This window comes from Coregonus clupeaformis, chromosome 20, assembly GCF_020615455.1.
Source record: "Coregonus clupeaformis isolate EN_2021a chromosome 20, ASM2061545v1, whole genome shotgun sequence".
NCBI lineage: Eukaryota > Metazoa > Chordata > Actinopteri > Salmoniformes > Salmonidae > Coregonus > Coregonus clupeaformis.
This window is the reverse complement of record NC_059211.1, coordinates 51,305,633-51,331,530: the sequence shown is the minus strand read 5'-3', so window position 1 is coordinate 51,331,530 and position 25,898 is coordinate 51,305,633. Positions and strand designations below refer to the sequence as shown.

General features: G+C 43.7%; 1 long non-coding RNA gene across 2 annotated transcripts in view; it reads right to left on the bottom strand.

The window, feature by feature from the left end:
* Window positions 1-16,704: 16,704 nt before the first annotated feature.
* Window positions 16,705-25,898, bottom strand: part of LOC123481492 — a 30,275-nt gene continuing 21,081 nt past the window's right edge. Inside the window, exons 1-3 of one of the 2 annotated variants that reach the window (XR_006657165.1) lie at window positions 25,255-25,658; window positions 19,427-19,479; window positions 16,705-17,068 (exon numbers count right to left, since the gene is read on the bottom strand). This is a non-coding gene — a long non-coding RNA (uncharacterized LOC123481492). Of the gene's footprint in view, window positions 17,069-19,426; window positions 19,480-25,254; window positions 25,659-25,898 lie in introns of those variants that run through there. The other variant, XR_006657166.1, reaches the window with a different exon arrangement.

Genomic DNA, 25,898 nt, shown 5'->3' with positions numbered 1-25,898 from the left:
TAGTGGTATGGTGGTATGGTGGTGGCATGGTGGTATGGTGGTGGTATGGTGGTATGGTGGTGTGGTATGGTTGTATGGTGGTATGGTGGTATGGTGGTATACTGGTGGTGCTACAGTGTACCACTGTAATTAAGTGGCAAACAAACCACTGTCTGTGCTGCAGCTTCTCTGATCAACATCTTGTCTAATGGGACAGGAGGTTGCCATGTACATCTTTAAACCCCATGAAGAGTCTGCTAACTTGATCTAACTAGATTCAGCCACAAAGTGAATTAGGGCTAAACCCCCCTATTTCTACAATTTATCTGCCTAAATCAGATTTTAAACTTATGCTTACCTTACTTAAGAAATTAAGACCAAAAAGCAAATGTTTGTTTTATGAATGTTTTACAATATGCTTAATTTTGACTTTGTGGCAACCTGAACTTACCCAGCGGTGTCTGAAATGGATGGGCTGTATGTATCCATGTAAGATACTGTGCACTTTGCAGAGTATGCAATATGTCTGTGTACAGGCCTAGTAGTATAACACAGATGGATGGATGGATAGTTGGATGGATGGATGGATGGATGGATGGATAGATGGATGATGGATGGATGAAGAAGGATGGATGGATGGATGGATGGATGGAAGGAGAGGAAGGAAGGAAGGAAGAGGAAGGAAGGAAGGAAGGAAGGAAGGAAGGAAGGAAGAAGGAAGGGGGGATGGATGGATGAAGGATGGAGGGGAAGGAAGGATGGATGGATGGATGGATGGATGGAAAGGAAAGGAAGGAAGGAAGGAAGGAAGGAAGGAAGAGGAAGGAAGGAAGGGAAGGAAGGAAGAAGGAGGAAGAAGGAAGGAAGAGGAAGGAAGGAAGGAAGGAAGGAAGGAAGGAAGGAAGGAAGGATGGATGGATGGAGCGGAAGGATGGAGGGGATGAAGGATGGATGGATGGATGGATGGATGGGGAAATGATTTTCAGAGTCATCCCATTTCTTTGTTGTCCATGGACAGAAATCAAAGGGACACAAGGGCCCCATACTGCACTGAACCATCAGTTGGCAGGATAGGGCTATACTTGTCATGTAATGGGGTCTGGCGGGCTGAGGAGGTGAGGTGAGGATGGGGGGTGAGGAGGAGGGGAGGAGGGCACATCATAGAACTCATGCTTTAGACTACGCATGCACACACACACCACACACACACACACACCTGCACCACACACACACACACACACACACTAACCGAGCATTCAGACAATAGGCCTCAAGTTTCCTTGTTAGGAAGGATCAAGGTTTGCCGGTCCTGGTTGTAGTAAATGCTGCTAAACTCTGTCCTGTCTGGGATTTTCCCATACTGCTCTAACAGAACCACAGCTCCTGCTCTTCTTCAACCCTCTTGTGTAACTGGAAAGGCAGAATCTCTCTCCCTCTGTGGCTCTCTGTAGCTGCATTCACTAACATTAAGGCAATTACAGTAAAAAAAGTTGTTACCATATTTTTTAAATGATATTTTCCAAACTATATGAGTCAAAATACACTCTGAGAATTGTAGAAAAGGATATTCATGTATTTGTAGAGCTTTTTAGAAAAAAAAACTACTATTAGAATTTCAGCCTGTTCGGGTGAGATGGAGTTTTGGCCCAGATAGCCAGCAACCATAGTATTGATCATGCCTATACCACATGTCCTCTGGTCCACTGTTTGTGTTGTCAAAGCAGTAATTAGTCACTGTCGATCTGTGTTTGTTGCTGCCTGGCACCATATTATTAGTTCAAAAAGAGCCTCTTTGGGACACAGCATCCTGAACAGTTGAAGTGGCTATGAATGTTTCTAGTTTTGATTATTCGGTTTATGGGTTTGGGCTGTTTAAATAGCTTTATATTATTTGTGCACTAAGAGACATTGACACAAGTGCAAATACAGAAATACTACCCAGAATCTCTTATTCCAAAATTTTATTCAGTCAGTGCATCCCTATAAGCGACTGTCTTTAGTACCAAGTTTCACATAGCTAAATGGATAACTACACATAACTTCCACTACCTATGCCGAAGCAGAGCTATCCCCTTTTCTCCACATCTCCTTTCTCTGCCAAATTAAATAAGCATTCATCGACCCTTTTTTGGTTTTATTCTCTCATGGCTCTGGCTGATATTAATGTTCATTAGCTACCCAACTGGCAAAAGGTTTTGCAAATAAATAAATTGCTTTTCTTATTATATCCCTAGTTTTCTTCTGTTTTGTACTTTACTTGTTAACTGTATGGTTGTCAATCAATACTACCCATATAAGGTCAATTCCCATCCACCCTCTCATCCTTCCACAGCAGCTCAGCCGTTTCTCTTGAATGTGATTTCATTTAATGTTTCATAGCAGTGCAAATATTTTCACAGGTTGGAGATTCTTTTTTTAAGAAAATAACAACTCTGATGTGATTTAAAATGGGATCTGCCATTCCTCAATCACAGTTGGGGAAGTTTAAAAAACTGGCTCATCCATAAATCATGCAGAATTTAAAAGTCTGAGTCAAATGCAGGCCGCTTGCCTATGATCTCAATCAGTCACCCTCACGGGTCCTGAGTCACTTGGGACAGACAGACAGTCTGGAGAAACAAGATACGTCTCTAAATGGCACTCTTTTCCATATAGTGCACTACTTTCTGACCACTTAGCCCATGGGTCCTGGTCAAAAGTAGTTCACTCAAACATGGGAATAGGTGCCATTTGGGTACACAACCACAGAACAACAGCGCAGAGTGTTTCCTTCCTGCTGAAATAATGTGGCATTACTGGGTGGGTGGTTGGGGAGGTTTGGTTGGTCGTGCAACCTGGTAGTTCTCGCAGATTCTTTAGAGGGGACGACAGAGGCAACAGAGACAGAGACAGAGAGACAGAGAGAGAGAGAGAGAGAGAGACAGAGAGAGAGAGAGAGAGAGAGACAGAGAGAGAGAGAGAGAGAGAGAGAGAGAGAGAGAGAGAGAGAAAGAGAGAGAAGAGAAGAGAGACAGAGAGAAATAAATTAAGAAAAGAGAGGAAGAGACAGATCGATAGACTAAAAAGAGGTTGGATCAGCTTAGGTGGCGACGAGACAGTCTGATGTTGATTAGAGTCAGGTGTTGCTCTGCTCCTGGTATTCCTCTCTCTCTCTGCAACCAATCAGACCTTTTACACGGCAGGATCCTAACAGATCAGTCACTCACACGCTTTCGTCCCTAGAAGCACCTGTCTGCCGTACTAGCACAACCTCACTATTTCAACACCACAGCATTTTAATCTTCCGCTTCCAGGAACCTCTCATTGGGAATACATGGTGACACATGGGCGCAGCACAATGTTCCAGGTTTTTGGCTTTTCCTCTCTAATGCATTTTTCTCTCTCTTTCTCTTTCTCTCCCTCTCTCCTGTTTTCTGGCTAGCAGGTGGGTTTTCTCTGGTACGTTATGAGGAGTGGAGTAGGAGTGAGAGGGCTTTATTGGCATGGAAAACATATGTTTGCATTGCCAAAACAATAAACAAAAGTGTCTCTCTGGTCCTCTGTAGCTCAGCTGGTAGAGCACGGCGCTTGTAACGCCAAGGTAGTGGGTTCGATCCCCGGGACCACCCATACACAAAAATGTATGCACGCATGACTGTAAGTCGCTTTGGATAAAAGCATCTGCTAAATGGCATATTATTTATTATTTATCTCTGTCTCTGTGGGGTTTCAGGGGGATTATGTGTGCAGGGGACAAGGGGGAGGGGGGGCTTGGTTTAAACTATTTAGTACTGTTACTATGAAGTGAAGAGCAGTGGAGACTGCTGAGGGGAGGACAGCTCATAATAATGTCTGGAACAGAGCGAATTAAATGTGTTTGATGTATTTGATACCATCCCACTGATTACGCTCCAGCCATTACCACGAGCCGTCCTCCCCAATTAAGGTGCCACGAACCTCCTGTGGTGAAGAGTGTACTAAAGTTATGTACATTTTTGGGCCAGTAACGGTATTTTTTTGTAATTAAATGTGTCTCTGTCTCTCTCTCTTTCTCTCTCTCTCTCTGTCTATCCGAGGCCTGTTGTGCACATGTCTCCCTCCCCAGCCTGTGTAACCCAGCACCCAGAGCATCTGATCCCAGACCTGTTTTTGATTACAGACCGATCTGGTCATTACCAGCACAGTGAGACACTTTATAAAAGAATAACAAATGGAGAACATCAAACAGTCCATCAGTAAGTAATGGGTTAGTACAGGCAGCACATCGATCTAAAACACACCTAGCAACACAACCATTGAGTGTGACTGCCTGAAATAACATGAAAGCACATACAGTGGGGAAAAAAAGTATTTAGTCAGCCACCAATTGTGCAAGTTCTCCCACTTAAAAATATGAGAGAGGCCTGTAATTTTCATCATAGGTACACGTCAACTATGACAGACAAAATGAAAAAAAAAAATCCAGAAAATCACATTGTAGGATTTTTTATGAATTTATTTGCAAATTATGGTGGAAAATAAGTATTTGGTCAATAACAAAAGTTTCTCAATATTTTGTTATATATCCTTTGTTGGCAATGACACAGGTCAAACGTTTTTTGTAAGTCTTCACAAGGTTGTCACACACTGTTGCTGGTATTTTGGCCCATTCTTCCATGCAGATCTCCTCTAGAGCAGTGATGTTTTGGGGCTGTCGCTGGGCAACACAGACTTTCAACTCCCTCCAAATATTTTCTATGGGGTTGAGATCTGGAGACTGGCTGAGCCACTCCAGGACCTTGAAATGCTTCTTACGAAGCCACTCCTTCGTTGCCGAGGCGGTGTGTTTGGGATCATTGTCATGCTGAAAGACCCAGCCACGTTTCATCTTCAATGCCCTTGCTGATGGAAGGAGGTTTTCACTCAAAATCTCACGATACATGGCCCCATTCATTCTTTCCCTTTACACGGATCAGTCGTCCTGGTCCCTTTTGCAGAAAAACAGCCCCAAAGCATGATGTTTCCACCCCCATGCTTCACAGTAGGTATGGTGTTCTTTGGATGCAACTCAGCATTCTTTGTCCTCCAAACACGGACGAGTTGAGTTTTTTACCAAAAAGTTCTATTTTGGTTTCATCTGACCATATGACATTCTCCCAATCCTCTTCTGGATCATCCAAATGCACTCTAGCAAACTTCAGACGGGCCTGGACATGTACTGGCTTAAGCAGGGGGACACGTCTGGCACTGCAGGATTTGAGTCCCTGGCGCGTAGTGTGTTACTGATGGTAGGCTTTGTTACTTTGGTCCCAGCTCTCTGCAGGTCATTCACTAGGTCCCCCGTGTGGTTCTGGGATTTTTGCTCACCGTTCTTGTGATCATTTTGACCCTACGGGGTGAGATCTTGCGTGGAGCCCCAGATCGAGGGAGATTATCAGTGGTCTTGTATGTCTTCCATTTCCTAATAATTGCTCCCACAGTTGATTTCTTCAAACCAAGCTGCTTACCTATTGCAGATTCAGTCTTCCCAGCCTGGTGCAGGTCTACATTTTTGTTTCTGGTGTCCTTTGACAGCTCTTTGGTCTTGGCCATTGTGAAGTTTGGAGTGTGACTGTTTGAGGTTGTGGACATGTGTCTTTTATACTGATAACAAGTTCAAACAGGTGCCATTAATACAGGTAACGAGTGGAGGACAGAGGAGCCTCTTAAAGAAGAAGTTACAGGTCTGTGAGAGCCAGAAATCTTGCTTGTTTGTAGGTGACCAAATACTTATTTTCCACCATAATTTGCTAATAAATTCATAAAAAATCCTACAATGTGATTTTCTGGATTTATTTTCTCAATTTGTCTGTCATAGTTGACGTGTACCTATGATGAAAATTACAGGCCTCTCCCATCTTTTTAAGTGGGAGAACTTGCACAATTGGTGGCTGACTAAATACTCCCCCCACTGTATTATGACGTGGAATCTACATGGAAAATGCTTTGTATTTGAAAAAAGTTATCAACGGAAACTGTTGTATTGAGGGTGACATTTCAACCACAGGTTTATGTCATCATGTTAACCAAATTTCAACATGGCCAAACCTTGTATAAAATATGTTGAACTTGTGCCTTTAAAACAACGTCAGATTTTCCACATTATTTCCACTATCAGAAAAAAACAAAAGGTTGAGCAGCACCTCCTACTGGAGAATCTATCTATCTACAGCTACCCTTTGGTTTCCCATTCAAGATTTTAACCAAGCCCAGTTTAGCTATGATGTTTGTCACTGACTACTACCATTATGCTATCGTGACAATGACTGTTGAGAGATCTCTAACGAAATAGATTCAATGTTGCTATCGAAGTCTTAACAGAGCAAACTAAATGTGACCATAATTGATCAATCATTAATTATGCTATTTAAGCCTATATAGCATTTGCAAAGTAAAGAACAGCAATTGTTTGTATTCAACGCAGAATTCAACAAAAAATAGACAAGGGTTTTTTTATGGATCAAAAAGGGACTTAGGTGGTGGGCATGGCAGGGGGCGTTAGATTCACGTCTCCATCTCAACCAAAACTCTAAGTAAAGAATAAGACTAAATCAAATCAAACTTAATGTAAAGTGCCTTTAAAGTTTGATTTGATTTAGTCCTATTCTATAACTTAGATTTTTGGTTGAGATGGAGATGTGAATCCAACATATGAATTATTAATTTGTAGACAAACCAGAATTAAAGCCAGACTAAGTCAGTGCACAGATGGAATTATACAAGCAGAAGATACATCTCCTTCAAATGTTGATATTTGGTTGTGTTGACAACCAAACACAATTCATTATAACTTTTGAAATACAATAAATAGCCTGTGAACTTGTTGATAAGTTAACAAATTATATGTTGTATTCACGTCTTCAACTCAACCAAAAATTGTAGTTAAAGAATGGGATTAAGTTAGTGGCTCAGATGAAACTATCCAAGCATTAGATATCCTTTAGATGTTGATATTTCGTTGCGTTGTCAACTGAACACAATTCAAAATTACTTTTGTAATACAGTAAATAGCTTAAAGTTAAGGCTATTTTACAAACTAATGTAACAGTATTTATTCAAATGAGTTACAAATCCATGGCCACATTTTGAGGTTACTATAACTATACATTTCTTCTTATGTAATAATATAAAGTGTGCATGTTCAAGAAAGCATGCAAAGGTCGCAGGTCTGTGGAGATCTTTTGCTGTAATAATCTGTCAGAATCTCAAACAGCACTGATCACTTGCACAATGTACTTTTAATGTAATCTCAACTGCAATCCAGGTAATTTGGTTCTGATATTAGATGAAGAACAGGGATAACACATTAAGTTGTTGTATATACTAAATATCTGACATTGTATTCCCATTTTGAACTTTGCTGTGCTTTTAGATGGTTGAACACATAGTGATAACACATTGGAAATTCAACTAACTTTTGGATGTCTTTTTGAGTGGGTGAAAATAGGTTGTAATCTCATTGATCAACGTCTCAACCAAATATTACCCAATTATCCACGTTGAAATGACGTTGTGTGCCCAGTGGGATATATTGAGTGTGCTATACTGATTGGTCAGGCTGACTTTACTGTGTAGGCTATGTGATTTTCTGTCTCTCTAACCCTGGTAAAGGAGGTTAACGTTACTGTACAGTAATTACAGGCTCCAGCCAGCCACCAGAGCGATTCAAAAAAATACATGTATATATTTTTCATTTTTTTTTAGTTTGTAATCATTTCCATATGAGGGATATGTTGAAATGTACAACATAAATATCCTCTCTCTGAGTTTGAAAAAAAAAACACACACACAAAAACACGGTCTTGGTGACACAAACACATTGTGTGGTGCTGTACCTACAGCTATTGTAAAGCTGATGTCCTGTCTGTAACAGGATAGACAGGGTATAGGACAACACAACCACAACATAAAGGTACACAACACCAATAACACAACAACAACATAATGAACACAACAACAACACAAGGTACACAACAACAACACAACAACAACACAAGGTACAGAACAACAACAACACAACAACAACACAATAAACACTGAACAACAAATTAACAAGACACGCCAATCCTTATCAGAGTGATTGGGACAGCTTTACAGCACACAGGTATTCAGGATCAACATTTTACAACCAGAGCTGAGTTTCTATTTCAGTAACAGTTAAACAACAGTTATGTCCTCTTCCATTACCACTCCATTATCGGAGTGAGGAGGCAGATTAATGCAAATCAACAGTTATCCTCCATGACTGACAGCCTGCCTCTCTCTCTCTCTCTCTCTCTCTCAGCCTTTCTCTCTCTCAGCCTTACTCTCTCTCTTTCTCTCTCTCTCAGCCTTTCTCTCTCTCTTTCTCTCTCTATCAGCCTTTCTCTCTCTCTCTCTCTCTCTCTGCCTCTCTCTCTCTCTCTCTCTCTCTCTCTCTCTGCCTCTCTCTCTCTCTCTCTCTCTGCCTCTCTCTCTCTCTGCCTCTCTCTCTCTCTCTCGCCTTTCTCTCTCTCTCTCTCTCTCTCTCTCTGCCTCTCTCTCTCTCTCTCTGCCTCTCTCTCTCTCTGCCTCTCTCTCTGCCTCTCTCTCTCTCTCTCTCTCTCTCTCTCTCTCTGCCTCTCTCTCTCTCTCTCTCTGCCTCTCTCTCTCTCTGCCTCTCTCTCTCTCTCTCTGCCTTTCTCTCTCTCTCTCTGCCTTTCTCTCTCTCTCAGCCTTTCTCTCTCTCTCTCTCTCTCTCTGCCTTTCTCTCTCTCTCTGCCTTTCTCTCTCTCTGCCTTTCTCTCTCTCTCTGCCTTTCTCTCTCTCTCTCTGCCTTTCTCTCTCTTTCTCTCTCTGCCTTTCTCTCTCTCTCTCCCTGCTGTGTGTGTGTGTGTGTGTGTGTGTGTGTGTGTGTGTGTGTGTGTGTGTGTGTGTGTGTGTGTGTGTATGTGTGTATGTGTGTGTGTGTGTGTGTAGAGAAGAGAGCTAACTATCCTTAGAGAGAGGATGTGGTACCAGACCAGATCAGCAGGAAGGTGAGGTATAGTCTCAAGGTATTGATCCTTTGCCACTCAGCCAGAGTGCTGTTGCTGTTACTGCTGCTCAGGAGAAACATGATCCATCTGTCCTATAAACACCAGTTACCAAGGGCAACCAGGGCTGAGATACACATTGATGTTTAAATGAAGGCATACATACAGTTGAAGTCGGAAGTTTACATACACCTTAGCCAAATACATTTAAACTCAGTTTTTCACAATTCCTGACATTTAATCCTAGTAAAAATTCCCTGTCTTAGGTCAGTTAGGATCACCACTTTATTTTAAGAATGTGAAATGTCAGAATAATAGTAGAGAGAATGATTTATTTCAGCTTTTATATATTTCATCACATTCCCAGTGGGTCAGAAGTTTACATACACTCAATTAGTATTTGGTAGCATTGTCTTTAAATTGTTTAACTTGGGTCAAACGTTTCGGGTAGCCTTCCACAAGCTTCCCACAATAAATTGGGTGAATTTTGGCCCATTCCTCCTGACAGAGCTGGTGTAACTGAGTCAGGTTTGTAGGCCTCCTTGCTCGCACACGCTTTTTCAGTTCTGCCCACCAGTTTTCTATAGGATTGAGGTCAGGGCTTTGTGATGGCTACTCCAATACCTTGACTTTGTTGTCCTTAAGCCATTTTGCCACAACTTTGGAAGTATGCTTGGGGTCATTGTCCATTTGGAAGACCCATTTGCGACCAAGCTTTAACTTCCTGACTGATGTCTTGAGATGTTGCTTCAATATAGCCACATAATTTTCCTTCCTCATGATGCCATCTATTTTGTGAAGTGCACCAGTCCCTCCTGCAGCAAAGCACCCCCACAGCATGATGCTGCCACCCCCGTGCTTCACGGTTGGGATGGTGTTCTTCGGCTTGCAAGCAACCCCCTTTTTCCTCCAAACATAACGATGGTCATTATGGCCACACAGTTCTATTTTTGTTTCATCAGACCAGAGGACATTTATCCAAAAAGTATGATCTTTGTCCCCATGTGCAGTTGCAAACCGTAGTCTGGCTTTTTTATGGTGGTTTTGGAGCAGTGGCTTCTTCCTTGCTGAGCGACCTTTCAGGCTATGTCGATATAGGACTCGATTTCCTGTGGATATAGATACTTTTGTACCTGTTCCTCCAGCATCTTCACAAGGTCCTTTGCTGTTGTTCTGGGATTGATTTGCAGTTTTCGCACCAAAGTACGTTCATCTCTAGGAGACAGAACGCGTCTCCTTCCTGAGCGGTATGACAGCTGCGTGGTTCCTTGGTGTTTATACTTGCGTACTATTGTTTGTACAGATGAACGTGGTACCTTCAGGCGTTTGGAAATTGCTCCCAAGGATGAACCAGACTTGTGGAGGTCTACAATTTTTTTTCTGAGGTCTTGGCTGATTTCTTTTGATTTTCCCATGATGTCAAGCAAAGAGGCACTGAGTTTGAAGGTAGGCCTTGAAATACATCCACAGGTACACCTCCAATTGACTCAAATTATGTCAATTAGCCTATCATCAGAAGCTTCTAAAGCCATGACATCATTTTCTGGAAATGTCCAAGCTATTTAAAGGCACAGTCAACTTAGTGTATGTAAACTTCTGACCCACTGGAATTGTGATACAGTGAATTATAAGTGAAATAATCTGTCTGTAAACAATTGTTGGAAAAATTACATGCACAGAGTAGATGTCCTAACCGACTTGCCAAAACTATAGTTTGTTAACAAGAAATGTGTGGAGTGGTTGAAAAAACGAGTTTTAATGACTCCAACCTAAGTGTATGTAAACTTCCGACTTCAACTGTAGCTTACTGTAGACTGTAGTGGTGGGATGACTTAGAGGGTGGTCTGGTCAATCAGGACACAGACAGACACCATGGCATTAATACATTACTAATCCTACTAACCCTACACTACTAAAGATAATTTATTTTCTTTAATTTCCATTGTCATTCAAGATCGGGTTAAAATAACTACTCATAATCATGTAATCAGTTGTATACTGTAACTATGAAGGTCACTCATAACATTCATACTGTCTACTAAACAATAACCCTTCAAGCAGAAACAACCTACTAATTCCGGATGCATCCCCTCCTGGTAACAGTCAAGGTTTTGGCCATTCGAACCAGAGAGTTGTGCTTTAGGTCGATAATATAATCAGTGAGAATGTATCTCCTTCCTGATCTATGTTATAACAACAGTATTACTATGGTACTGTTACAGTATTACAGTGTGTCACTTTACAGCATTATAATGAGCAGCTAAACTGGAGGAACAGGCTTCACGAAGCAATGGGTTACCATCCAACAGCTTGGGGGCTGATATGAGCCGTGCGCTAGCTAGCTAGTCACAGAGAACACTGACCTATTTTCAAAAACTACAGCAAGAGAGACACAGAGAAAAAAAAGAGAGAGCGTGAGAGAGAGAGAGAGAGAGAGAGAGAGAGAGAGAGAGAGAGAGAGAGAGAGAGAGAGAGAGAGAGAGAGAGAGAGAGAGAGAGAGAGAGAGAGAGAGAGAGAGAGAGAGAGAGAGAGGTGGGTAGGTAGGTCTCTCTGGGTGGGTTTCTGTGGATGTATGGTAGACAGACTGTATATGACTGCCACACCACTCTCCAGTAATTGTACCTTGACAGACCTTTCAGAGAATGTGGCATTGGAGTATGGCACTCTCAGACTAAGGGCAAAATAACAGATTAGCAATTGTAATTTGTCCTGAGGTTTTAATGGCCTAAATTATACCCAACCCCCCCTCTTATTATCAATTGAAGTGTTTCTGTGGTCGGTTTGAATTCACATTTATAGGCAGGCATATGCTTTCAATTTCTCAAATGGACTAATAAAGGCTATTTGAGAAAGGGTATTTTTATTTTCTGACTTTTTCCCCTTGAAACCTCAGGATTGCAGTTCAGCGATGTTTGACAGTTAAATGGTAGTCTGGCAGGTTCAGGTTTCTTTGAGCTAGTGGAGGGAAGATTGAATCTTTAAACTGACACAAATGTGGAAAGAGGACAAACGTATGCACGCATTGAAGACACACCGTTCTGTAACCTGGATCAATTTAAGACTGCCACACTAAGACAGCAGCTCTAGTCTGTTGCTCCACTGTGAGTTTACCGGAAAGAAATCCCATTCAGTTGGCCAGAGATACTGTCATATTAAAACCTCTTAAGGATCGGACCCTTTTTTTCAATTTTTGCCTAAAATGACATACCCAAATCTAACTGCCTGTAGCTCAGGACCTGAAGCAAGGATATGCATATTATTGATACCATTTGAAAGGAAACACTTTGAACCCCTGTATGTAAAATGTATGCACTCACTAACTGTAAATCGCTCTGGATAATAGCGTCTGCTAAATAACTTTTAAAAAAAGTTAAACTAAAAAAAGTTTGTGGAAATGTGAAATTAATGTAGGAGAATATAACACATTAGATCTGGTAAAAGATAAGACAAACCTAAAAACATGCGTTTTCTATTATTTGTTTTGTTCCATCATCTTTGAAATGCAAGAGAAAGGCCACAATATAATATTGCAGTTTAGGCGCAATTTGGATTTTGCCCACTAGATGGCAGCAGTGTGTTTGCAAAGTTTCCGTTTGATCCAGCGAAGCGTTGCAATACTGGACTATTTTGTATCAAGTCTGCCCAAATGTGCCGAATTGTTCAATTGATACATTTTCAACTACATAACTATAGAGAATTACAAAAATGATATGGTAATACCAAATTTAAGTTTACACACTCCCAGGAATGTCATACATGATGGATCATTAGCTTATACACTAACTTTCACACATCTAGATGGCCGGGTGGGGTGGGTGTGGAGACAGAGACAGCAGGGGTTCCATCTGTAGAACCCAGTTCCTACATTTCAATATAAAAATAGATTTGATCAAACAAAACTATGCTATATTTTATCTCTGGGACCCTTAGGATGACAAATCAGAGCAAGATTACTGAATGTAAGTACATTATTTACCTTCAGAGGTGAATGTATCAGACCAGTTGCCGTGATAAGTTTTTTGTTGTTGTGCACTCTCCTCAAACAATAGCATGGTATCTTTTCACTGTAATAGCTACTGTAAATTGGACAGTGCAGTAAGAGTAACAAGAATGTAAGCTTTATGCCCACATGTCTATGTCCTGGAAAGTTTGCTGTTACTTACAACAGTCATGCTAATCACATTAGCGCACGTTATCTCAACCGTCCCGTATACGGGACATTGATCCCCTAGAGGTTAACAGCACTTCCACCTATCTATAAAAATACATTGAGACAAAGAGGTGTCTTGAACAGATTAAATCTGCCGTTACTGTGAGTGATATAGCGGAGGCGCTTTAATTAATCAGTGGTTTCCGTTGGTTACTATTTTGCATATGAAAATTCATGCAAATAAATCCCCAACGGTGGAGACAACCGTCTTGACAACCCTTGGCATACAAAATCCATTCTTACCACTCAGAGAATATAGTACAGGATTTGCTATCTAGGCTATTTCAGGAAATGACAATCCCTGGAACTGAAATTTGTCCCCACTTTTCTCTGTCCCTACTTTTCTCTCTTCCCGTTGGAATGCGGTACCAGTGTGTGTCTAGCCTGAGACTGAGTTAGCCTAGTTCACCTCCCAGTGACTGGGTCTGTATCTGCATAGTGTGACTCATCCTCTCCCCTCTATGGAGCAGCTCTACGGAGCAGACAGCCAGTCACAGTCGCAGGCTGCAGACAGACTTCAAAGGAAGCCGGCGTCACCTCCAGAGCCAACACACTGGATCAGCCAGCCCCCACATCACTTCCCAGGATTCAATGCGTTGTGCTAGATTGGTTGGGGACACAGCTAGACGGGCACCCTCCATATTCATACTACTTCAACCATCCAGCCCCCACTACCACCCATTCCCCACAAACTCCCCTCCCACCCCTGAAGTCCTTCACTAAGGGCTATGGTAATTGAAGCAAGCACCTCCAGAGTTATATCAGAGCCTGGCGCTCAGCCCAGAACCTATTTCACTGGCTGAGCACTAGAGGAGGGGGAACCCAAACCTTCTCCCACCACAACCATACCCACCACTAGAGGAGAGGGGAACCAACCTTCTCCCACCACAACAATACCCACCACTAGAGGAGAGGGAAACCAACCTTCTCCCACCACAACCATACCCACCACTAGAGGAGAGGGGAACCAACCTTCTCCCACCACAACCATACCCACCACTAGAGGAGAGGGGAACCAACCTTCTCCCTCCACAACAATACCCACCACTAGAGGAGAGGGGAACCAACCTTCTCCCACCACAACCATACCCACCACTAGAGGAGAGGGGAACCCAAACCTTCTCCATCCACAACAATACCCACCACTAGAGGAGAGGGGAACCAACCTTCTCCCACCACAACCATACCCACCACTAGAGGAGAGGGGAACCAACCTTCTCCCACCACAACCATACCCACCACTAGAGGAGAGGGGAACCAACCTTCTCCCTCCACAACAATACCCACCACTAGTGGAGAGGGGTACCAACCTTCTCCCTCCACAACAATACCCACCACTAGAGGAGAGGGAAACCAACCTTCTCCCTCCACAACAATACCCACCACTAGAGGAGAGGTGAACCAACCTTCTCCCTCCACAACAATACCCACCACTAGAGGAGAGGGGAACCAACCTTCTCCCTCCACAACAATACCCACCACTAGAGGAGAGGGGAACCAACCTTCTCCCTCCACAACAATACCCACCACTAGAGGAGGGGGGGTACCAACCTTCTCCCTCCACAACAATACCCACCACTAGAGGAGGGGGGGTACCAACCTTCTCCCTCCACAACAATACCCACCACTAGAGGAGAGGGAAACCAACCTTCTCCCTCCACAACAATACCCACCACTAGAGGAGGGGGGGTACCAACCTTCTCCCTCCACAACAATACCCACCACTAGAGGAGAGGGAAACCAACCTTCTCCCTCCACAACAATACCCACCACTAGAGAGGGAAACCAACCTTCTCCCTCCACAACAATACCCACCACTAGAGGAGAGGGGAACCAACCTTCTCCCTCCACAACAATACCCACCACTAGAGGAGAGGGGAACCAACCTTCTCCCACCACAACAATACCCACCACTAGAGGAGGGGGGTACCAACCTTCTCCCTCCACAACAATACCCACCACTAGAGGAGAGGGGAACCAACCTTCTCCCTCCACAACAATACCCACCACTAGAGGAGAGGGAAACCAACCTTCTCCCTCCACAACAATACCCACCACTAGAGAGGGAAACCAACCTTCTCCCTCCACAACAATACCCACCACTAGAGGAGAGGGGAACCAACCTTCTCCCTCCACAACAATACCCACCACTAGAGGAGAGGGGAACCAACCTTCTCCCACCACAACAATACCCACCACTAGAGGAGGGGGGGTACCAACCTTCTCCCTCCACAACAATACCCACCACTAGAGGAGAGGGGAACCAACCTTCTCCCTCCACAACAATACCCACCACTAGAGGAGAGGGAAACCAACCTTCTCCCTCCACAACAATACCCACCACTAGAGAGGGAAACCAACCTTCTCCCTCCACAACAATACCCACCACTAGAGGAGAGGGAAACCAACCTTCTCCCTCCACAACAATACCCACCACTAGAGGAGAGGGGAACCAACCTTCTCCCTCCACAACAATACCCACCACTAGAGGAGAGGGGAACCAACCTTCTCCCTCCACAACAATACCCACCACTAGTGGAGAGGGGTACCAACCTTCTCCCTCCACAACAATACCCACCACTAGAGGAGAGGGGAACCAACCTTCTCCCTCCACAACAATACCCACCACTAGAGGAGAGGGGAACCAACCTTCTCCCTCCACAACAATACCCACCACTAGAGAGGGAAACCAACCTTCTCCCTCCACAACAATACCCACCACTAGAGGAGAGGGGAACCAACCTTCTCCCTCCACAACAATACCCACCACTAGAGGAGAGGGGAACCAACCTTCTCCCTCCACAACAATACCCACCACTAGAGGAGGGGGGGTACCAACCTTCTCCCTCCACAACAATACCCACCACTAGAGGAGAGGGAAACCAACCTTCTCCCTCCACAACAATACCCACCACTAGAGGAGAGGGGAGCCAACCTTCTCCCTCCACAACAATACCCACCACTAGAGAGGGAAACCAACCTTCTCCCTCCACAACAATACCCACCACTAGAGAGGGAAACCAACCTTCTCCCTCCACAACAATACCCACCACTAGAGAGGGGAACCAACCTTCTCCCTCCACAACAATACCCACCACTAGAGGAGAGGGGAACCAACCTTCTCCCTCCACAACAATACCCACCACTAGAGGAGAGGGAAACCAACCTTCTCCCTCCACAACCATACCCACCACTAGAGGAGAGGGAAACCAACCTTCTCCCACCACAACCACACCCACCACTAGAGGAGAGGGAAACCAACCTTCTCCCACCACAACCATACCCACCACTAGAGGAGAGGGAAACCAACCTTCTCCCTCCACAATCACACCCAATACTAGTGGAGAGGGAAACCAACCTTCTCCCTCCACAATCACACCCAATACTAGTGGAGAGGGAAACCAACCTTCTCCCACCACAACCATACCCACCACTTACTGTATAGTACACGACAGCTGCACAGTGTAACAAACACAATAATAATTTGATTTAGATTTCCATACAGACATCACGTCTCTGTCTGAGTGACTTTTTGCGTGTGGGTACAGGTCTAGGTGGCCAATATGCAGACAGGGTGGGGTGAGGAGAGGGATGATAAGGGGATTGGGGGAAGCTACACGAGACGGGAATATTTTTGACTCATATAGTCAGAGGTTGAGTTACCACATAATCATCACCAACACACCAAAAGACATGTTAACAGACAACCCAGACAGGCCTGAACACCTCTTTCCGCTGATTACCACACAGACAGTGTCAGACTAACTAACGTTGCTGAACCAGACCATAGGAAGAGGAGAGAGGAAGACCTTACCTGTTCAAACTCTCTGAGGCTGTGGGTCTGGAGTGGTGGAGGGGGGCCTTTCTCTGTCTCACCACACGAAAAATCTAGGAAAAATAAACAGTTAAAGTAACTGTCCAGTGACAATCTCACTTTTAAAAGTTCATATTCTTTTAACTCATACCCAAATAATGTTGTTGACTCATCATATACTCATATTTGTTGCCAAAGCATAAATTGGAGAGAAAAAAAACACTTCAAAAATCCCACCTCAAACTTGTATCTCAAACAGACCTTTAAAAAATGCTTGTTATTTCCTTATAGAGGATGATGTTATTCTCTTGAAGAGGATGAGCTGGCCAATCAGCGGTCTAGATGAGGATGAGCTGGCCAATCAGCGGTCTACTCGCATTCATATTTTTAAATGACCAGCATATGCCCACACCATTGGGGTACGCCTAGGGTTGTTGCTGTGACCGTATTACCGCCACACCAGCATGACCGCAGTTGGTCACGGTAATCCCATCCAAAACTGTGCAAATGAATGGAGCTGATGGGGAGCCTACCGAACTTGCTAACAGCCCTCGCTAATGGCCTGGTACTCAGCACTCTATTGTCCCTCTAATCACTCTCTAAACACTTCATGATTGAATTTGAATAATCTGAATGATGAGGACAAATGGTGATGGGAGTTATAGGTCCCATTCCGAAATGGCCACGGGAAAGCTCCGGACACATTATGCATAAATACATTTTTAAAACCCGTTCCGAACCGACCTAAGGACAACCAGACCTGTCCCATACGGACCCGGTCAGGGTCCACGTCCAGTCCGATCCGAGTGAGGGAAGCAGCAGAAAAGCTACGGAGCTATGGAGAAAGGGAGAGAGAGGCACAGAGCGAGCAGCTATAGGCTATAGGGAGCGGGGGAGGGTCCGTGTTGGTGTGGTGTGGTGTGGTGTGGTGTGTGCATGAATGTGTAAGTAAGACGGGCGGCTCGGAGCAGGAAGGAGAAGGAGAAAGAGACAGCAACCGCTGTTAATTCGCACTAAACTAACTTCTTGCTAGTTATTTATAATCCCATCTGATTACATAGTACCTGTCTTGACTGCATCAAACCCAGAGAAGCTCGCTAACTAGGCTAATTGAGGCTAGTCATAACGTTACTGCGCTTCTCACGTCCTACAGTTAGCTACACATAACAACAGCTCCATTCAAATTATAAATAGCAGCCTACCTGTTGGCTTTTGGCATTGTATCATTTCACTTTTAATTCTGTCATTTGAATACCATCTTCCATTGATTAGATATCTCCTAACTTCCTTGCCACACAAACAGAGAAGCAATGCAATTGTCTCTCTCTCTCTCTCCGCGGGAAGCACAAGTAACAGCACATGCCTTTTTTTGCGACTTTTCCCAAATCGCATCATGCAGCCCATATGTTTTGATTTCTAGGTTTGTAAGCCTATCACAACTTAATAAATCATTGTATTTAATGTGATGGTGAATATTCCATTGATTTATTCACATCAGCAGCTTGTCTGCCTGGAAGAGCGGAGATGCTAACCCTGTTTCTGTTAATGATTGGTCAATTACCGTGAGACCGGCAGTCATTTGCATGGATAGTGCTTTTTTAGAAGCGTTTTTGATTTGCGAAACAACAGCATGTGAGTTGACACTATCCAGCAAATCCACTATCTGAGATTGATTGAATCCGGGCCTTAGTAACAGTGACGAGCTCAGTCTCATTAAAGCCCTATTGGTGTTTGATATATACAGCAGGCTATGTCACCTCTGGGCCCTGCTTAGCTAACTTGGTAGGGTCCAATACAGCTGAAACTGCTCCAAATGGCCATAAGGAGGCCTGATGCCAAACTTCTCCTCAAAACTACTAAATACCAGGAATATTCCCAGAGAAACCACACAGGGATACAATAATGTGTGTTTTATTCCTTGAGAAGGGGGGGTATAGAATGGCGGGGGGGTAGATTGAGGAGGTTAGGACCCAGGGTGCTTAATCACAGAACCATTGGCAGAGCTGAAACTTCTGACAGTTCTTTAAAATCACGGCAGGAGCTCATTAGAGATGATTAAAAAGCTGTGCGTGGAGTAACGGCTAGGCTACAGAAGATGTCCTGGACCTGGGCCTGGAGTTTAACTGCTGGTACACAGGCCAGGCCACTGTACGGGAAATTACACAACACCCATATGAATGACGCAAGCACCGTGCCAAACACGCACACACAGGAACAGGGGCGGGGGGGGGCACATTCAAACACATATTTACACTTTTTTGTACTCAGAGTAATTCACAGAGGCATTACTTGTTACGTTTGTGACAGCTGAATAGTCAAAACATGTCCTTGTATGGGCTGGGAGGGAGGGAGGGAGGGAGGGAGGGAGAATCAAACTATACAAAATATTGTGTGAGTGCTAAATGACAGAGCCGGTGTGAATCCCCACTCACCAGTCAAGTGTCCTACACTCTTGGGCTGGGCCTGCCGATCACCAGCATAGTGCCTGAAACAGGAGAGAGGTTTTAGTCAGACACACACTCACACACAGGCTACCATTATCTCACATAGTTAGCACATCCAATAGACTGGGAAATAGTGTGACTCCCAATCTCCCATACATAACGTATGAGTTTAGCTATAACTGTTTGACCTGAGTAGAGCCAGCAATTCTTCCTGGTCAGGTCGTGGTCAGGAACAAGTATTGTGCCTCCTCCCTACTAATGAAATAACACTAAAATGTTAGAGTGAATGAATGGAGTTTAAACCATGTGGAACAGTGAGCAGTGGAGTGGACACGTTGTCACTGTCCTGTTAGAGATACAGTGTTCCTATTCACACGGTGGTGCTGGAAACTAACTGTGGTCAGGGACAGGACAGGCTGAAGTCACTCCGTCCATCCACTCCCACAACACATCACCTGACCCTCTGATTCACGCAGGGTGCATCCCAAATAGCACCCTATTCCATTTATAGTGCATTACTTTGGACCATTGCAGTATATAGGGAATAGAGTGCCATTTGTGACCCTGTCTCTTTATGTCTCCTGAAACATCATCTGTTGATGTCTTTCCTGTCTATGGTGGTAACTAAGGTAACGGGTTGGCCTTAAACTAAAGACCTGAGTTTTTCCTGAGCACATCTCTTGACCACAAGACATGATGTGACTTGTCAGGTCATGCGGTCCGGAAAAACTCTCAGAGCCATAGCTAAGAACCAGAACCTTTTATTAGGCTCTGGTTAAAGTGGTCAGGTTTTCAAACCACACACTCATAAATACAAGGTTTAAGGAGCTATCAGAGCTGTCAGAGCTATCAGAGCTGTCAGAGCTATCAGAGCTGTCATAGCTGTCAGAGCTATCAGAGCTGTCATAGCTGTCAGAGCTGTCAGAGATATCAGAGATATCAGAGCTGTCAGAGATATCAGAGATATCAGAGCTGTCAGAGATATCAGAGATATCAGAGCTATCAAAGCTGTCAGAGCTGTCAGAGCTGTCAGAGCTATCAGAGCTGTCAGAGCTGTCAGAGCTGTCAGAGCTGTCAGAGCTATCAGAGCTGTCAGAGATATCAGAGCTATCAGAGCTGTCAGAGATATCAGAGCTATCAGAGCTGTCAGAGCTATCAGAGCTATCAGATCTGTCAGAGCTATCAGAGCTGTCAGAGCTATCAGAGCTATCAGATCTGGGAGAGCTGTCAGAGCTGTCAGAGATATCAGAGCTGTCAGAGATATCAGAGATATTAGAGCTATCAAAGCTGTCAGAGCTGTCAGAGCTGTCAGAGCTATCAGAGCTGTCAGAGCTGTCAGAGATATCAGAGCTGTCAGAGATATCAGAGCTATCAGATCTGTCAGAGCTGTCAGAGCTGTCAGAGCTGTCAGAGCTGTCAGAGATATCAGAGCTGTCAGAGATATCAGAGATATCAGAGCTATCAGAGCTATCAGAGCTATCAGAGCTGTCAGAGCTGTCAGAGATATCAGAGCTATCAGAGCTATCAGAGCTGTCAGAGCTGTCAGAGCTATCAGAGCTATCAGAGCTATCAGAGCTGTCAGAGCTGTCAGAGATATCAGAGCTGTCGGAGATATCAGAGCTCTCTCTCTCTCTCTCTCTCTCTCAATTCAATTGAATTCAATTAAATGGCTTTATTGGCATGGGAAACAGATGTTAACATTGCCAAAGCAAGTGAAGTAGATAGTAAACAAAAGTGAAATAAACAATAAATATTAACAGTAAACATTACACTCAGAAGTTCCAAAAGAATAAAGACATTTCAAATGTCATATTATGTCTATATACAGTGTTGTAACAATGTGCAAATAGTTAAAGTACAAATGGGAAAATAAATAAACATAGAAATCTTGCAGCTGTGATGGCACACTGTGGTTTTTCACCCAGTAGATAAGGGAGTTTATCAAAATTGGGTTTGTTTTCGAATTCTTTGTGGATCGCTGTAATCTGAGGGAAATATGTGTCTCTAATATGGTCATACATTTGGCAGGAGGTTAGGAAGTGCAGCTCTGTTTCCACCTCATTTTGTGGGCAGTGTGTACATAGCCTGTCTTCTCTTGAGAGCCAGGTCTGCCTACGGCGGCCTTTCTCAATAGCAAGGCTATGCTCACTGAGTCTGTACATAGTCAAAGCTTTCCTTAAGTTTGGGTCAGTCACAGTGGTCAGGTATTCTGCCACTGTGTACTCTCTGTTTAGTTTTTTTGTTTGTTCTTTCCAATGTGTCAAGTAATTCTCTTTTTGTTTTCTCATGATTTGGTTGGGTCTAATTGTGTTGTTGTTGTTGTCCTGGGGCTCTGTGGCCCCACCCACTTCAACGTATATATCAACGAATTGGCGAGGGCACTAGAACAGTCTGCAGCACCCGACCTACTAGAATCTGAAGTCAAATGTCTACTGTTTGCTGATGATCTGGTGCTTCTGTCACCAACCAAGGAGGGCCTACAGCAGCACCTAGATCTTCTGCACAGATTCTGTCAGACCTAGGCCCTGACAGTACATCTCAGTAAGACAAAAATAATGGTGTTCCAAAAAAGGTCCAGTTGCCAGGACCACAAATACAGATTCCATCTAGACACCGTTGCCCTAGAGCACACAAAAAACGATACATACCTTGGCCTAAACATCAGCGCCACAGGTAACTTCCACAAAGCTGTGAACGATCTGAGAGACAAGGCAAGAAGGGCCTTCTATGCCATCAAAAGGAACATACAATTTGACATACCAATTAGGATCTGGCTAAAAATACTTGAATCAGTTATAGAACCCATTGTTGTGAGGTCTGGGGTCCGCTCACCAACCAAGAATTCACAAAATGGGACAAACACCAAATTGAGACTCTGCATGCAGAATTCTGCAAAAATATCCTCAGTGTACAACGAAAAACACAAAATAATGCATGCAGAGCTGAATTAGGCCAATACCCGCTAATTATCAAAATCCAGAAAAGAGCCGTTAAATTCTATAACCACTTAAAAGGAAGCGATTCCCAAACCTTCCATAACAAAGCCATCACCTACAGAGAGATGAACTTGGAGAAGAGTCCCCTAAGCAAGCTGGTCCTGGGGCTCTGTTCACAAACACAAACAGACCTCTCTCTCTCTCTCTCTCTCTCTCTCGATATATAGCACTGTGGAGAGACAGGACAGGGGAGACCCTCTGGAATTATGCTTGTATATGCAGCATCTGAGCGTGTGTGTGTGTTGTAGAATAAGCATTATAACCAGCAGGCCACTACTACTACAACAACAACAACAACAACAACAACAACAGCAACAACAACAACAGCAGGACTTCCCACAGAGCAGAGTGTAAAAAGGACTGACTCATCAACACATGTCCTGGGGACCAACAGGGAAGTCTGAGCCATCAACATGGTGAATATAATGAGTACACTTCAATCATGTCATAATGATTACACCCAGTACTGTAATTAGTTTCTTTCTTTTTGTATTGTTGCCACAAATGTTTCTATTTGTCGTCAAACAGAGTCCTTCCAGAAACAAACATTCCCAGTAGATAAAACGAATCATCCAATCACTGTGTCACGGATCCCCCCGGTACTGCTGCTCATTCCGTTCACCAGTTCCGGAGGTCTACGTCACCGGCTTTCTAGGCGTCACTGACCTGGATCGTTACCACCAACCCCGGACTGTCTTGTCTCATTACGCACACCTGGTTCCCATTCCCCCTGATTAGTATGTGTATATATGTGCCCTCTGTTCTCCATTGTCCTTGTCGATTATTGTCCCATGTCCATTGGTCTCATGAGTACCGTGTATTGTGTTCTGGTTGTTTACGGGTCTCGACCCGTGTATTGTGCTCTGGTTGTTTACGGGTCTCGTCCCGTGTATTGTGCTCTGGTTGTTTACGGGTCTCGTCCCGTGTATTGTGCTCTGGTTGTTTACGGGTCTCGTCCCGTGTATTGTGTTCTGGTTGTTTACGGGTCTCGTCCTGTGTATTGTGCTCTGGTTGTTTACGGGTCTCGTCCCGTGTATTGTGCTCTGGTTGTTTACGGGTCTCGTCCCGTATATTGTGCTCTGGTTGTTTACGGGTCTCGTCCCGTGTATTGTGTTCTGGTTGTTTACGGGTCTCGTCCCATGTATTGTGCTCTGGTTGTTTATGGGTCTCGTCCCGTGTATTGTGCTCTGGTTGTTAACGGGTCTCGTCCCGTGTATTGTGCTCTGGTTGTTTACGGGTCTCGTCCTGTGTATTGTGTTCTGGTTGTTTACGGGTCTCGTCCCGTGTATTGTGCTCTGGTTGTTTACGGGTCTCGTCCCGTGTATTGTGCTCTGGTTGTTTACGGGTCTCGTCCCGTGTATTGTGCTCTGGTTGTTTACGGGTCTCGTCCCGTGTATTGTGCTCTGGTTGTTTACGGGTCTCGTCCCGTGTATTGTGTCTCTGGTTGTTTACGGGTCTCGTCCCGTGTATTGTGTAGAGGTTACACCTTGCTCTTTGCTTGGGTTACATCCCTTTTGTATATTTATATACGTGTTTGTGTAAAATGTATGCACTCACTAACTGTAAGTGGCTCTGGATAAGAGCGTCTGCTAAATGACTAAGATGTAAATGTGTTGGGTGGAGTAATAAAACCACTAATCCGTATCCCTGCGCCTGTCTTCTCATCATTAGACAACGTGACACACTGATGTGACTGATGATTTGATCAGACTGTGTGTCTGCTCTCCCATGAGAGTGATTACATTGACTAATATAGTGTGATAACCTTATCTTTAGATCAACACAACAACACAAAGCCTTCTAAACAAAAATAAACACCAAACCGCTCCAGGACAAACTGTCAAAATAAATGGTTGTTTTACTTTAAACATCACATACCAGTTAACTATGCATTACTCTGTTTAGTCCATATATTCACTCCCCTATGTATTTATTTGGACAGTGAAGCTAAAACTTTTAATTTGGCTCTATACTCCAGCATTTTGGATTTGATATCAAATGTTTTATGAGGCGACAGTACAGAATGTCACCTTTTATTTGAGGGTATTTTCATACCTATCTGGTTTACAATTTAGAAATGAAAGAACTTTATGTACATGTGAAACTTTCACTTACAGTGTATTACATTTAGTCAAAAGTTTAGTGTTTGGTCCCATATTCCTAGCACGCAATGACTACATCAAGCTTGTGATTATACAAACTTGTTGGAGGCATTTGCAGTTTTGTTTTGGTTGTATTTCGGATTATGTTGTACCCAATAGAAATTAATGGTAAATAATGTATTGTGTCATTTTGGAGTCCTTTATTGTAAATAAGAATAGAATATATTTCTAAACACTTCTGCATTCATGTAGATTTAACCATGATTACAGATCATCATGAATGATAAGTGAATAATGATGAGTTTTACAATAAAAGTGACTCCAAAATTACACAAAGCATTATTTACCATTCATTTCTACTGGGCACAAAATAATCTGAAACACAACCAAAACAAACTGCAAATGCATCCAATAAGTTTGGAGAGTAACAAGCTTGATGTATTTTGTACAAAATACTAAACGTATCTATATTTAAAACACTATAAAGGAATTTGTCCAAATACTTATGACACCTTCAAATGGTGGGACTATACACAAAGTGCATTCATTTCTAAATGGTAAAACAGATATGTATGAAAATACACTCAAATAAAAGGTGACATTCTGTATTGTCGCCTCATATAAAACTTCTGATATCAAATCTAAAACGCTGGAGTATAGAGACTAATTAAGAGTTTTAGCTTCTCTGTATTTCGTTGGCAGCACTTGAATACCTTACCTGCCCCTGTACAGAAATCCACTCCTCTCCATTCCGAAACAACCAACCAACTGTTCACAGTACATCAAAATAAAACAGACTAAAAAAAACACTGAGGGGATTCCACAGCACAGGACTCAAACTGCAGGGTTTCCCATCATTTTCCTCCAGATCGGTGGTATCTCCTCAATAGCCTCTTCAGTTCAGTTGAGCTCAGTAAGGTCCTCCTCAGTCCTGTTTCAGTCCAGAGACTAGAGACAGGCTGTTTGTCCTCACAGATCCCTGAGGACACAGGGCTCCAGCCTGTTATTTGACGTGGCAGGCCGGCCAGAGAGAGACAGGGTTCCAGCCAAACACAGAGGTCCTCTTCACACACACACACACACACACACACACTGGGGGGAGTAGTGGTAAACAGCACAGGAGCAAAGGTACACCCAGACTCAGAGAGAGGGAGGAAGAGGGAGAGAGTGTGTGTGCTTCAGCATGAAAGACAGATCTGTTCCAACACACACCCTAAGAAACAGGCACTAAAGTGTGTGTTTGTGTGTCACAGTGTGTGTGTGCGCGCATGTGTGTGTGTGTGTGTGTGAAACAGACATGTTCAGACAGGCTTGCAGGCAACAGGTAAAACAGTGGATCATGATATTATCTCCTCTTCAACT